The sequence below is a fragment of the Cupressus sempervirens genome, chromosome 5, assembly GCF_028749045.1.
Source record: "Cupressus sempervirens isolate cs-2001-9-10 chromosome 5, ASM2874904v1, whole genome shotgun sequence".
In the NCBI taxonomy this organism is placed as follows: Eukaryota; Viridiplantae; Streptophyta; class Pinopsida; order Cupressales; family Cupressaceae; genus Cupressus; species Cupressus sempervirens.
The window spans coordinates 313959705-313973449 of NC_143122.1; the positions used below are offsets into that span (position 1 = coordinate 313959705).

At 37.6% G+C, this 13745-nt stretch overlaps 1 protein-coding gene and 1 long non-coding RNA gene across 4 annotated transcripts in view; one reads left to right on the forward strand and one right to left on the reverse strand.

Annotated features, from left to right (window-relative positions):
* Nucleotides 1-13745, reverse strand: part of EMB1030 (Alanyl-tRNA synthetase, class IIc) — a 154771-nt gene that overhangs the window by 50051 nt on the left and 90975 nt on the right. The window lies entirely within an intron of this gene.
* On the forward strand, nucleotides 3369-3786 carry LOC149555904 (uncharacterized). The gene is made up of 2 exons (XR_016365354.1): nucleotides 3369-3585; nucleotides 3708-3786. It is a non-coding gene; the product is annotated as an uncharacterized LOC149555904 (long non-coding RNA).

The window sequence follows — 13745 nt, forward strand, 5'->3', positions numbered from 1 at the left end:
TTTCACCAAGGTTTCTTGCATTCAAGGAACGGAAGGAGCATTTGATCAAGTTGGTTGATCGAGAACTCACCCCTGTCGAGTTTGACTCCGTTGTGAAGGGTACAAGAAGCAAAGTGTAAAAACCCCTACTGGTCATCAATAAATAAACACCAAAATTATCTCAATAATTCATTGTTTGGTATTTCGTCAAACACTTGGCACACAGATATCATTGAATATATGAATTTTTTTTTTTTTAAATTTTGAAACCAAACTAGAGAATGCAATTAGTGCTTACAATACCCAATTCAATTTGGTCACAAGGAATTCTCATAGATGAATGCCAATTTTTTGATAATCTTTTTGGAATGACAAGGGTTCCACATTTAACCTCAGAATTCTATGAGTTTTATTGGCCAATGAAAAATGGCTAAGTTTAACAATACGTGTATTAACTGAATTAAATTATAATGGAACCTGATTATTAATTGCATGAGATAGCTTGGCGACTCCAAATGGACTTTCAACCACACTGGCCTGGAAAAGATGAAATCAGCACAATCCAAATTGCATGTCTTCAAAATGCCACAACTGCTTGCCAAACTGTTAGCCGCCCACTCCAAACAGTATACACTGGGTCTGTGATAACTCACAGGGCACATACATGAAATCGCAGACCATAGATTTCAGTTGCAGGCCTTCTATGGCAGATTGCAGGTCCAATATAATCACATGCAATCCCTCCAAATGTCTTCTCAAACTCAAATGTCACCTCCAACAAGATCATTGTTTCAATATTCACGATTTTCAGATATAAATTTGCACCCACTTTATGCAAATGCAGCCGTCCCAATACCAATTACCTCTGTATAGGCTAAATCACTGTAGGTAGGGAAAATGACCTCTCAAACACACAGTAAACAATCTCAAATACAATCTCTAGTGCCAAAACAAACCTCAGCCAATGAATTACTTCCAATTCAATCAATTACCAATGAGAACACATTCCACCTTAGACATAGTGACAATAATTGGCAAATTACTTTACAGTAGCAGCAATTTGCAAGCTATCCTTCAAGGCAATTCTCAGAATTCTCAGAAACTTCTCACAGCAGATTCAATACAAACTACAGCAAATAATCTTCCTTCAAATCACACCACAGAATGAATCTCTCCTTAGATACAGTGAGCACAGTAAAAAGAATTGGTAAAGTACTTAGAACTTGGTCCACAATACCTCAGCTGTGGAATCAATGCACAACTGAGAGTAAAACCCTTATACCTCAGCAAGGGATTTGAAAATCAAAACCTCAGAAAAAGCCACAAAGGCAACAAAAGAAAATAAATTATCCAAGCGTGTTGTTTTCAACAAATGGGCTTGTATTTATAACCTCCAAATTCCCCTTTGTTGTCAAAATGTAATTTTACTCAAGAAGCTTCACCACCCAACATTAATTAGAAGCTTCCTTTAGATTCTCTCACTTGACTTGGCTTAACTAATTAATAAATGACACTTTTCAATGATAACTCAACTCTCAACTTAAGTGAAATTATAAAGTTAAATTATAACTTTATAATAAGCCATTTAATAATCAATAACAATTTGGCCAATAAAAATATAATAACTCCCAAAATACTCATCATTTAAATATGTCGTCTGAAATAGGAGTCATACCTATTATTTCTCCATGTGACCAAATGCACTTTCCAAAAATAGAAAGGGTCCATCTCGATCAACACCAACTTACCACAAATAGTAAGTACACAAAACTAAGCCCAAATGAAATCCAATCTAAGCCAAAGGAAGACCAACATGTGGCTTATTGAAATGTGGAAAAGATAAGACCCTCCCAAGCCAAGCCACTGCCACAGAAGACCCTCTATCCACAATAATTAGCCTACGAGGATCACAATAATAGGCAAATCCCTGAAACTCCAATGCTAGGAAAAATGGGAACACCACACAAAGGAATGAGATGCAAGTTCAACAACGAAGGGTCGTGGCGTTGTATCCTCGACATGCTAAAGAGTCAACTGACTAGAGCAAGTCGGGCCTCAGACATTGCTATGCCCCAAATACCTTTTATGAATGGTATCATGAATAGATTTGTTTATGACTGGGCATCCCTGTTGACGGATAGAATGTACACATTTATGGCGTTGCAGCATCATACTTTCTATATGCCGCACCATGCCATCCGCTTGTTTCTATAAGCTGCACTTCACCAAATTCCTGCCGACATGTTAGAGGTATCGCTAAATGGCAAGTTGGTGCCAGGAGCATAGTAACGAGAATCGCCTGAATCAGTGATTCCGCGACCAGATTCATGCTGTGCGATTTTTTTTGCATCATGTATTGATATAGCCGATTTCTGGGCCATGAATCGCCGATTCAGGCGATTCATGGAAAAATCGCCTTTAAAAATCGGGTATGAATCGCCCGTGGCATGTAAAAAGGGAAGTTGAAATTTTTTTTAAAATCAATTGTTTTTTTAACCTTGTTTTTGACATATTCTCTTTGTTATAACCCTAAAGGGCCTTCTATTTGTTAAGCATGAGTAGAAGAGAGGAAAAGTGAGAGAGAAGAAGAGAAAAGAAAAGCCATAGGTTTCCAACCGGCAAGAAGGAAGAGCACCAAAGAGATTAGCAGGCCATTTGGGGAGCCCATCAATTGCTTTGGGAGCATTAAGGAGCCAATATCAACGCTCCTCAACTCATTTGCAAGAAGTAAGTGCTTATTTTTTTCTTGCATGTTAGTGTATTATGCATTTTTTGTTAAATTTTTAGTGTATTATGCATTTTTTGTTAAATTTCTATAGTTTTCAAGAATTTTAGTGTAAATCTTGAATGTTCTTTATTTTTACTAAGTTGCAAGCTAGGGTTTGTTGTTTTCTAACCTTTATTAGCTTCAAACTTTGATATTTTACATTAAAAAAATTATTGCAGCAGCCTTTGCTCGCATTTTTCGCAAATTCCAATGGGTAAAAAAGATGGATGTTGGAAATATAATGAACAGTTTCCTGGAAGAACCAAATATCAAACAAAATGCATGTTTTGTAAAGAAAAAATAACTTCCGAGGGTATCTATAGATTGAAATTCCACATTGTTGCTATACTTGGACACGATGTTACAGTTTGCACTCACCAAACTCCTGAGGCAAAACGCACTTGCTTAATGGCATTAGAAAAAATTGAAAAAGACAAAGCAAATAGGAAAATGCAAGTTGAAGGGTTAAGGGGTATTGGCTCCCATGTTCCCGCATCCGCAGCCGCATCCACATCTACATTTGCATCAGCTTCCGCATCCGTAGGTTGTGTTGGAGAGGGTTCTTCTAGGCATCCTTTTTATCCTAGTTCTTCTACTCGTGCTAGTGCTAGTGCTAGTGCTAGTGCTAGTCGGTCACATACTGAGACAGAATCCCACACCAACCTATTGCAGCCTAGAGTGCGGAAAAACAGAATGGATAGTTACTTTGTGCCCCGCACTACTCCTGGTTCCCAACCCATGCTTGAGGGCATGGGTTTGAACAAGGAGATTCACGATGCTGCCAGAAAGGAGATATGCAAATTTTGGTACTTTTGCAACATTCCATTTATTGCAGCCAGGTAATTGATTCTTTTTTCTTTGTTTTCTTTAAAGTTAAAATTAAAAGTAAAAGTAAAACTTTAATTATATCTACTTGTTTTATAATTTGAGTCTTTGACATCTAAACTTTTATTTGTGACAGGGCTCCTTATTGGCAGAATATGATAGATGCGATTGCTATTTGTGGTTCGGGTTTAAAGCCCCAACTGAGGCTGAGTTGAGCGGATACCTCTTGGATGAGATGGTAGAGGACATGAGGGTTGACCTCGAGGAGAACCGAAAGGAATGGATTGCAAAGGGTTGCACCATCATGACTGATGGTTGGACCGATAGGAGGAATAGAACACTCCTCAATTTTCTTGTATCCTATGGAGGTGATTGATCATTCTACTTTCCTACATACATAATTGTAAATTTTGATTTGTTGAATGCTAATTTGTTAATGATCCATTTAATATTATAATTCGTTGTTTTGTTACTTATAGGATATACCATGTTCATAAAATCCATTGATGCTTCCGCACATGTGAAAAATGCCACATATTTATGTGAGGCTATTGAGGAAGTTATAGCAGGTGGGGGAACAAAATGTGGTCCAGGTGGTGATGGATAATGCAAACTTTTTAACTTTTCAAGTTTTGAAAATAAATTTATTTGAATTTTGAAATTTGAGTTTCTAATTGACTTAAAATTGTTGTAGGTAAACTTTTGATGGAGAGGAACCCCACCATATTTTGGTCCCCTTGTGCAGCACATTGCATTGACCTCATGTTGGAGGAAATTGGCAAACTTGAGTTTGTCAAGTCATGTGTGGAAAGGGCAAAAAACATATGCAAATTCATTTATAATCATGCATTTGTCCTTAGCACAATGAGGAAGTATACAGAAGGCAAGGAGTTAGCTCGCCCAGGTATCACGAGGTTTGCCTCGAATTTCATCACCTTGCAGTCCTTGTTGACATCAAGGGATGGATTGAGGAGCATGTTTGTTGGGCAGGAGTGGATTTGCTCTTCCTATGCTACGACCACTATAGGGTTAGATGTGGCGGATTGCATATTTGATGAGGATGGTTTTTGTAAACCCGCTAGAGAAATCCTTAAGGTAAATTTATTGCAATTTAACATTTAGTATTTTGCTTTTACTTTAAGTTATATTATTTTATATTTAAGTTTTGACTCAAATTTTTCATTTTACTTTATATGTAGGTCACTAAGCCCCTTGTAGCTTTGCTACAAACTGCTGATGAGGAGAAGCCCTCTATGGGCTACGTTTATGAGGGCATGGATAGGGTCAAGGAGGCCATCAGAGCCCAATATGTAGGAGTGCAGGAGAGGTATGGCCCTATTTGGGACATCATCAATAGGAGATGGCAGAATCAGCTCCATCGACCCATCCACACAGCAGCTTACTATCTGAATCCGGCATTTCGTTTCCATCCTGAGTTCAAGGCAGATGCGAAGGTTCTCACTGGCTTATACACAGTGATTCAAAGATTGAGTAGCAATGAAAATAGCGCTACCGCAATTGTTGAGCTAGACCAGTTCAACAATAAGGAGGGGCCACTTTTCTCTGGCAGGATGGCCATAAATGCTCAAACAACACTACAGCCAGGTAAAAATTAAATAATATATTCAATGTTCATGAATCTCGATTCTAAACTTAAAGTTGATTATATAATGCATTAACTTTAGAGTTGTAATTTGTAAATGAGAGTAATTGTTTTTGTTTTTTCCTTATTTCAGATAGATGGTGGCAAATGTTTGGGGCCACAACCCCAAACCTTCAAAAAATTGCCATCTGCATTCTGAGTCAGCCGAGTAGCGCTTCTGGATGTGGGCACAGTTGGTCCATGTTCGAGCACATCCACTCAAAAAGGAGAAATAGGTTGACAGTGCAGAGGTTGAATGATCTTGTCTTTGTTCATTACAACCTTCGTCTTAGGATCAAACAGATTTTGGGCGCTGACTCCTCTCCGATCATCCTGGAGGAGATTGATCCAGAATCAGAGTGGATCACACAGACCGTGGACCCAGTCTTCACTGAGGAAGACCGCATGGGTTGACCGGTGGATGTAGAGGCTGAGGCTGTGGCCAGGGCAGAGGAGGCAGCTAGAGCACGTTCAGGCATTGGTAGACGCACACGCGCACGCACAGACGCAGGCCCTAGCGATGTTATTCGTGAGCCCATTGCCCATGCTGGGGACATGGCTCGGCAGTCCTCTAGGACCTACCTTACACGCCTTTCTCATAGGCAAACTGGATACTCAAAGGCTGAGGTTGAGGCTGCAGCAGAGCTAGAGGATGATGATGAGGATGATGAGGCTTGAGCTGGAGCCTTGTTTTTATATTTTGTTTACACTATATAGATATTGATAGTGATACTGAATCACTGATAGACATATGTTTCAAACTTTCATGGATCTTCATCTTAGATTTATACATATATTTATGATTTGATGTCTTATAGGTCTTCATGATTTCATCTTACTGATTCTATGATTTGAATCATTATGATCATTTGATTTTTATTTACTTCAGCTAGCATACAATTTACATTTTAGTACATAATGATAATATAGTTACGTATGTGATGGATTTTATGTTTCATGTTTATGTATGTTAGATTCTATTTGATGATGTTATAGTGTTTTTAAGTCATATTCAATAAAGGGTGCATGAAATAAGTCTTAAATTGTTAAAATCTTTACATTTAAAAGGTTTTTTCAAATTTGCCGATTCACCGGCGATTCACCCTCGATTCACGGTTCGATTCGGCCGTGCCGATTCCGATTCACATTACTATGGCCAGGAGAGATGCCCATATTTTACTGGCGACATATGGATACCAACGAAACAACGGCTAGTCAGAAGAGGGTGAGATAGGAATTAGATGCCTATGGTGACACAGACAGCGACGAGGAGGATGAGGATGACGAGACGGAGGTCATGTCGACACCTCGGGCATTCTTCACACCCCCTATGCTACCCATTTCAACACACTTAGTGCCTACCGTTACACTGCCTTCCATTTTTCCATTCGGACAGATGAGAGCAACGATTGATACGAGGCCACTATTGGTGACAACTACAATGGTTTCCTTAGTGCCCACAACCGCAACATTAGGGACTACGCAGGAAGCTCGTATAGAGGTAGAGGTAGGGGAGAGGGAGATAGTGGCAACAATCGAGGTAGCTTCTCCCGAGGCAACAGGGATAGCAATCGTAGTGAAGGATGTTCAAGTCGGCACAGATGTGGTTGATGTGGCTCCCATAGAAGGCGCAACAAATTTACAACTGGAGGGTGACGAGATAGACATGCCAGAGACAGAAGAGAGTACACCACCAAAACCCCAGGCCAGGCTGGAGGTGATTGGTTCCGAGGCCGTGGTAATTATTGCTTCTGCCTTATTGACAAACTCAGTGTCTACGGTACCATAGAGGTACCAGACGTCCCACTGCTAATGGATCCTACCAGCATGTTTTACGCCAACAATCCAACTCACTCTTGTAGAAGTAGTACCCTCTATTCGGTCCCCAAGAAGTAAAGATGTTTTAGCTTAGACACCAGCGATTGTAGCACCATAGGTTGTGGGGAGTCCACAATCCGAGGATGCACCAGATGATGAGGTCACATTGGATGTGGAAATAGCGGCAACAAGAGGAGTGGAGGTAGATGTTGAACAGGCAAAAGAGGATAAAATAGAATACGGATCGAATACGGAGAGGACGATATCTTACATTAAGTCCATGGAGGTTGTGTTGGAGAAGGGTCAGGTAATTGGTCAAAATGAACTGAGTTGAACGAGGGAGGTACAGCTTGTCCTAGCCTACATTTGGAAGCGTTTCCCCGACCGTTTCGCTCTTGTTTCTAGGCGTGAGGTGGCCAACAATTGAGAATCCAAAGATGATGGCAAATTGGGCCACTAAACCAGAGTTGGGACCCGGCCGCAATAGGATGGAGAGGCTTGCCTGCGAGATAGTAGAGGCGTACAAAGGCGCCTACTATCCTCAACAATGCATGGAAGCCAATAGGGCAGTGGTTGAGAGGTCCAAAGAAGTCGAGGCATAGTCTTGAGAGGAGTTAGCCAATCAGTAGGCTAAGCAGTAGGCAAATTGGCCAGCCACGCAGGTAGCACCCTTATAGGATAAGAAAAAGACCGAAAAGGAGTTAGCGGAGTCCAGAGCCGAAGTGACAGCAAATGGGGATGCCTATGCATAGAAGGAAGCATAGGCTATGGAGGTGCCACTTTTGTTGAAGGAAGCTATGGAGGTCAATTCAAGAACACAGAAAGATTTACATTGTAATGTTTCGAATAGTGATCTTATTCTAGAATTGTCTTTTTAAAGATAATATAATTATATATAATAAATACTAATTATTTAATATTGCTTAATATTTTCAAAGCTTATATTAAATAAATACTATGTTAAAGTTTTTATCCTAATAGTGATTATCAATTTAACTATTATTAATAAAGCAATCCACAAGTACAAGAGAGAATTCCTAATAAATTGATCCGAAGAATGAAAGGATGACATGGAAGATTGGAATATTCTTATTAAATTTTGATGATTTAACGAAATTGTTTGAATTAGAGAAGTGAATATATTTGTAGAATCATTCCATTTGTCAAAGTACAATTTGACCTAGTGGATTGAAATATATATTCGAAACAAGTGGGCATTTTTTAATATTACACCTGTGTAATGTAGGAGTTCCAATTCAATATTGTTTTGGTTTTGATAGACGAGAGATCTATTTCATTTCCAGAATAGTTGATGGCAAGTTTGGAAAGGATATTGAGGCAGGTTGACTGCTTTGGAAATTTACGATTATCTTTTATGTTCGTCTGGCACAACTGTGGAAAGGGACAAATTGAATTTGGTTGTCCTCGATGATAATCTTCTTAGTAAAAGACAAAGAAGATTGTACATCTGGAGGAAGAAAGTGCAATGACCACATATTTTAAACAAGGAGGAACTGTGTGGAACAACGTGGATGGATATGGTGTCGGCACTAATGGATTTGTTGAATGTCTATTGTTGTGGATCTTTTGATATAGCCTAAGGATAACATGTCCACATCAACTATTGCAGGTGCATATTTTCCTTGAGACTATTTAATGTTCCTCTATGTTGTATGTGAATAGTAACATTAATATATTTCGGAACATTCAGTTATTATATTTTGTACAAAACTTATATCTTAGATTGTCAATTGAAACTAATAAACTGGTGCGAAGTATTCAATTTGAATCTATATTGTCCATTATGTTGAATTAAATTAAGTTTCAAACTGAGAATTTATTATAGAAGCCTGGAATCTGTCATTAGAGAAAAATGGGATTTTACATACACATCCGCACTGACCAAGTCTATGAGCTGCGAAGGATACTGAACACTCCAGGGATGCACCCTCCTCTCTCTTAGTCTATATTTTTTTATGTATTTAGTAGTTGTCTCCAATTTTGTAGTCGTCAAGAGACGACCTTTTCTTTTGGGGGGGGGGGGATGATGTTTTCAACAAAGATGTAAATTACCATCAAGAATAATAAACTATTAGATAGTTAGTGGTATGTACCGAAGTGTGTTCTGTTACGACCTGATGATTGAATCACACCCCTTCAAGTCCTATATGTACACTAAATTTGGAGATACAAAGCATTAATCATATACGGTGGTACGTCTTTGTTATCTTGTATTGTCAATGATGTAACCAAAGCATTGAGCATTAATAAAAGATTCATCTTGTTCCTAAGCATCTCTCTATTATGTTTTACATTTGATTTTGTTTACCGTACATGGTGAACAAAAATCACTATTAAAAGATAGATATCCTCTTCCAAGGATAGAGGATTTTTAATATCAGCTCTAACATGCAAAATATTTTATTAAAGTTGGACCTCAAACCAAGTTAACATAAATGCATGTGAAAAAGAAGATACATGGAAGACTTCATTTAAAACTAAAAATGGACTTTATGAATTGTTAGTTCTTCCTTTCAATTTGTGTAATGCATCAACTCCTTTTATGAGACATATAAATGATGTGCTATAGAATACCATAGATAGTTATGTGATTATATATCTAGATGAAATCCTAATTGCCAATGCTATATTGGACAAACATTTCATTTACATAAAACAAGTATGGCAAAACTTAAAAGCAAAGCAACTAGCTTATAATATGAAAAAGAGTCATTTGCATAATGAACCCACAACCATTATTAGACTTACGTAGATGGTTGTGTCATTTCTTATCAAAATTAAATTCTGATTTTTAGTGCTACACAAAAAGAATATCTCATCCGCATAAAATAGTGTTGCAAAGAACAAAATACAAGGCAAAACCATGTAATATGAAGAAATGGGAATTTGGAAAAAGAATTATTAGTTCATCTATAACATCTAGTAGGCAGGTAACTAAAAATATATCTGTCAAAAGTTGAAGTAGTTTGAATAGGGATGCACCAAACAGCGAAATTGAAACTAGAAGTAGAAGCTTCTTAAAGTTGCACAATACATGAGGAAGCTTATCTCCTTTCTTCTATAGCCTCACCTTTATATCAACTACATCAAAACAAAATGAATTTTATAGGGATAAAGAACATGAAGAAACCTTAAAACACTAAATAATAAAATAAGGCATGCACTTGTGCTTGTTCTTCTTGATTTGAAAAAGCCCTCTAAACTAAAGATCAGTGATTACGAATATGCAATGGGTGTTGTCTTGATTGAAAGAGGAAAACCTATTTTTCACAATTCAAAATTTTTTAACTTTGGTAGTTAGAGGATATCTAGAGTATGATAAAGAATTGTATGCACTAGTTCATACATTTAAAATATGGAGATGTTATTTATTTGTTAAAGAAACTGTTGCAGGAGCATCCACATGTTTTTTTAGCTAATGTTAGGTGAATATAATTAAATGCAAGCTATTATATGTCTCCACATTTCTTGGAACATGTTCAAGGGGACATAACGGACAACATAATTTAATATTTGTGGCTTGTATCAAATGGTAAATGTAATTAATTATAAGGCGACACATATCAACAATAATTATAAGGCAAAATAAAGAAATTATCCACATTGGCATCCACTAGGTGAAACTCTGAAAATCCTTTATTTTAAAACTCCGTTTGTGATATTTGGCACCATGGTTTTTCTCTGATTTCCTGCCACATTTTTCTACAAACGGCAAGATTTTAAGCCTGCAATTTCTTGAAGGTGCCCAATCTAGATTTTTCAGCATTGTCTATTTTTTAAAGAAATATTCCACTAATGCCCTAATCTGAATTTTAGTGCTAAGTGTTTCTTGTTCGTTTTTGGAACTCGGCTACCTTTTGGAAATTGGATTTCAAACCTTTAAACCCAGCATCCACCTTGATTTTGTGCCTTCCTTTGATTGACCAGCAATCTCTGTTTCAATGATGGCATCTTTGACCAACGTTATGTTGCAGGGAAATCAACAATTCAATGCCCACAATTACAGCACGTGGAAGCAACACATGATGACGATTTTTTTATATCATTTTATTGATCACACAATGTTGGTAAATCAACACGTCCTAGTCAAACTAGGTTAGATCTGGACAAATTTGATGAGCATAATCGGGAAGTTGTCATGTTGAAAGCTTTTAGATACAAATGATCAGCTCCCTCAGGTGCCTTCCAGCAAAACAACACTACAAATTTGGGAACTATTTAAGGATCTACATGAGACGTTTGACAAGATTCATCTTTTCTTTCTAAAAAATATGTTGTTTTCTATCATGATGGATGAGAAGATGTCTCTCAAGGCACATCTTACAAAGATCAAGGATACAAGTGACCATCTCGAGGCTATTGGCCACACGATAAAGGAAGAAGATATGGCAGTAATCATGTTGGAAAGCTTGCCTTGATCCTACAAGCATTTCTTTGAGACGCTCAATATCACTTCTATTAGTTTTGCTCTATTGTTTTATGGTCTCTGCAATAGGATACATGGAAACAATAATTTGGAAGCAATGCTACTTCATCCTCTTTTGAGCAGGTGGCTTTCAAAGCCAAAGCCTCAGACAAGAACAAAGGTAAACCTCGATCCTCCCAAAAGAAAGCACTAGTAAATGTCAAACATCTTCAAAGAATAGTGCTCAGTGCAATTATTGCCACAAGTTTGGTCATATGAAGATAGATTACAAGAAATAGTTGGCAGCTGAATAGTCTTCACAAGGAGGACCTCAACCGAAGGCCCAAGATGCTATGCATTTTGATCAAAGGGAACCTTCCTCTTATGTTTCCATGGCCAAATGCCCATCAAATCATGAAACATGATTTGCCTAGTACATTGACTATGGTGCCTCTCAACATTTCACACGTTGATCGAATTGGTTCACAGAGTTTGGAGGAGGCAAGGAGTATACAATTATCGACAAAAGAAATGCAAATTCCAGTGTGTAGGAGGGATTTGATCTCTCTCAATGTGTACTTTTTTCCTCATATGAAGCTCAACCTATTGTCAATCAATCACATTGACTCTGGTGCCTCTCAGCGTTACACAAAGAGTTTGGAGGAGACAAGAAGTGTACAATTGTCGGCAAAAGAAATGTACAAATTTCACTTAGTGGGAGGGATTTGATCTCTCTCAATGTGTACTATGTTCCTAGTATGAAGCTCAATCTATTTTCAATCAATCACAATGACTTTGGTGCCTCTCAGAATTCCACACACAATCGAGATTGGTTCATAGAGTTTGGAGGAGGCGAGGAATATACAGTTGTTGGCAAAGGAAATGTACAGCTTCCGCCCGTGGGAAAGATTTGATCTCTCTCAATCTATACTTTGTTCCTAGTATGAAGCTCAATCTATTGTCAATCAATCAAAATATGCTTCATTCTCCTCAACTATATGTCATTTTCAGTTCACACAAGTGTAGTATTTTGGACAGGGAGCCTCACACTACAGTTGTAGTTGGTCTTGAGGATTATGGTTTATATAGACTCATCGATACAGGTGATTCTTAGGAGCAGGCCATGGCAGAAAAAAGTAGATCCATCAGCAATCTTTGGCATCAGTGGTATGAGCATCTGAATATGCATTATCACTCTTAGTTGGCTCAAGATAGTCTGGTTGTTTAATTACTTAAGATTTAGACACAAAATCATGGAGTTCACAGCACATGTTTAGCTAGGAAGCAGCATCGGACTCCATTTTTCAGATGCTGATGCTTGGAGGGTATCCAAACTCTTGGAGCTAGTTCATTTAGAATGTTGTGGGCTCATGACCACTCCATCAGTTACAGGATGCAAGTACTTTGTCTTGTTTGTTGATGATTTCAGTAGGAAATGTGGGCGTATTTTCTTTAGCATGATTCAAAGGTGTTCAACATGTTTCAAAAATTCAAGGCCTTAGTGGAAAAAGATTCGGGTTTTCAGATTGTCACTCTTCGGTTTGACAATAGTGGAGAATTTTGTTCATATGAGTTCTCTGACTTCTACACATCACATGGAATTAAGCATCGTCTTGCCACACCTTATACCCTGCGGTAGACTAGTGTCGTTGAGCGCAGGAATCATACAATCACTGAGATGGCTCAATCATTGTTGGAGCATTGCAAAGTTCCAAAGAAGTTTTGAGTTGAGGCAATCTTTACAATAGTTTATCTTCTCAATCGGTCTCCCAAATCGGTTATTAAGAAGATGACTCCAGAGGAAGCTTGATTTGGATAGGAGTCCAAAATTAGTCATCTAAATATTTTTGGCTCTTCAACTCATGTTTGGATTCCAAATGCCAAACATACCAAATTGGATTTTGATGTTCATAGGGTATAGTGATACATATAAGGCTTATCAGTTAATTGATATTGACTTAGTGAAAATTCAGCAGATTTAAAAATCACTGAAAAATAGAGAAAAACTTTAAATAAGATGATTTATTATTTTGCATCTAGTATCAAAATAACATCAAATATATAGTACCATTACTCAAAATTAGGACTAATTTGAAAAACCAAACACAAATGAAATTCAATTACTACAAAAAAGTGTTAAAACTAGAGCTTAGAAATCAACGAAAATAAATAGCAATAAGAAAGATTCAAAATTGATATAATAAACACTAAAAATATTCTGGGAAAACCCTTCTAAAATTAAGGGAAAAACCTAGCCACACAACAAAAAAAATCATTTTATTCATCAT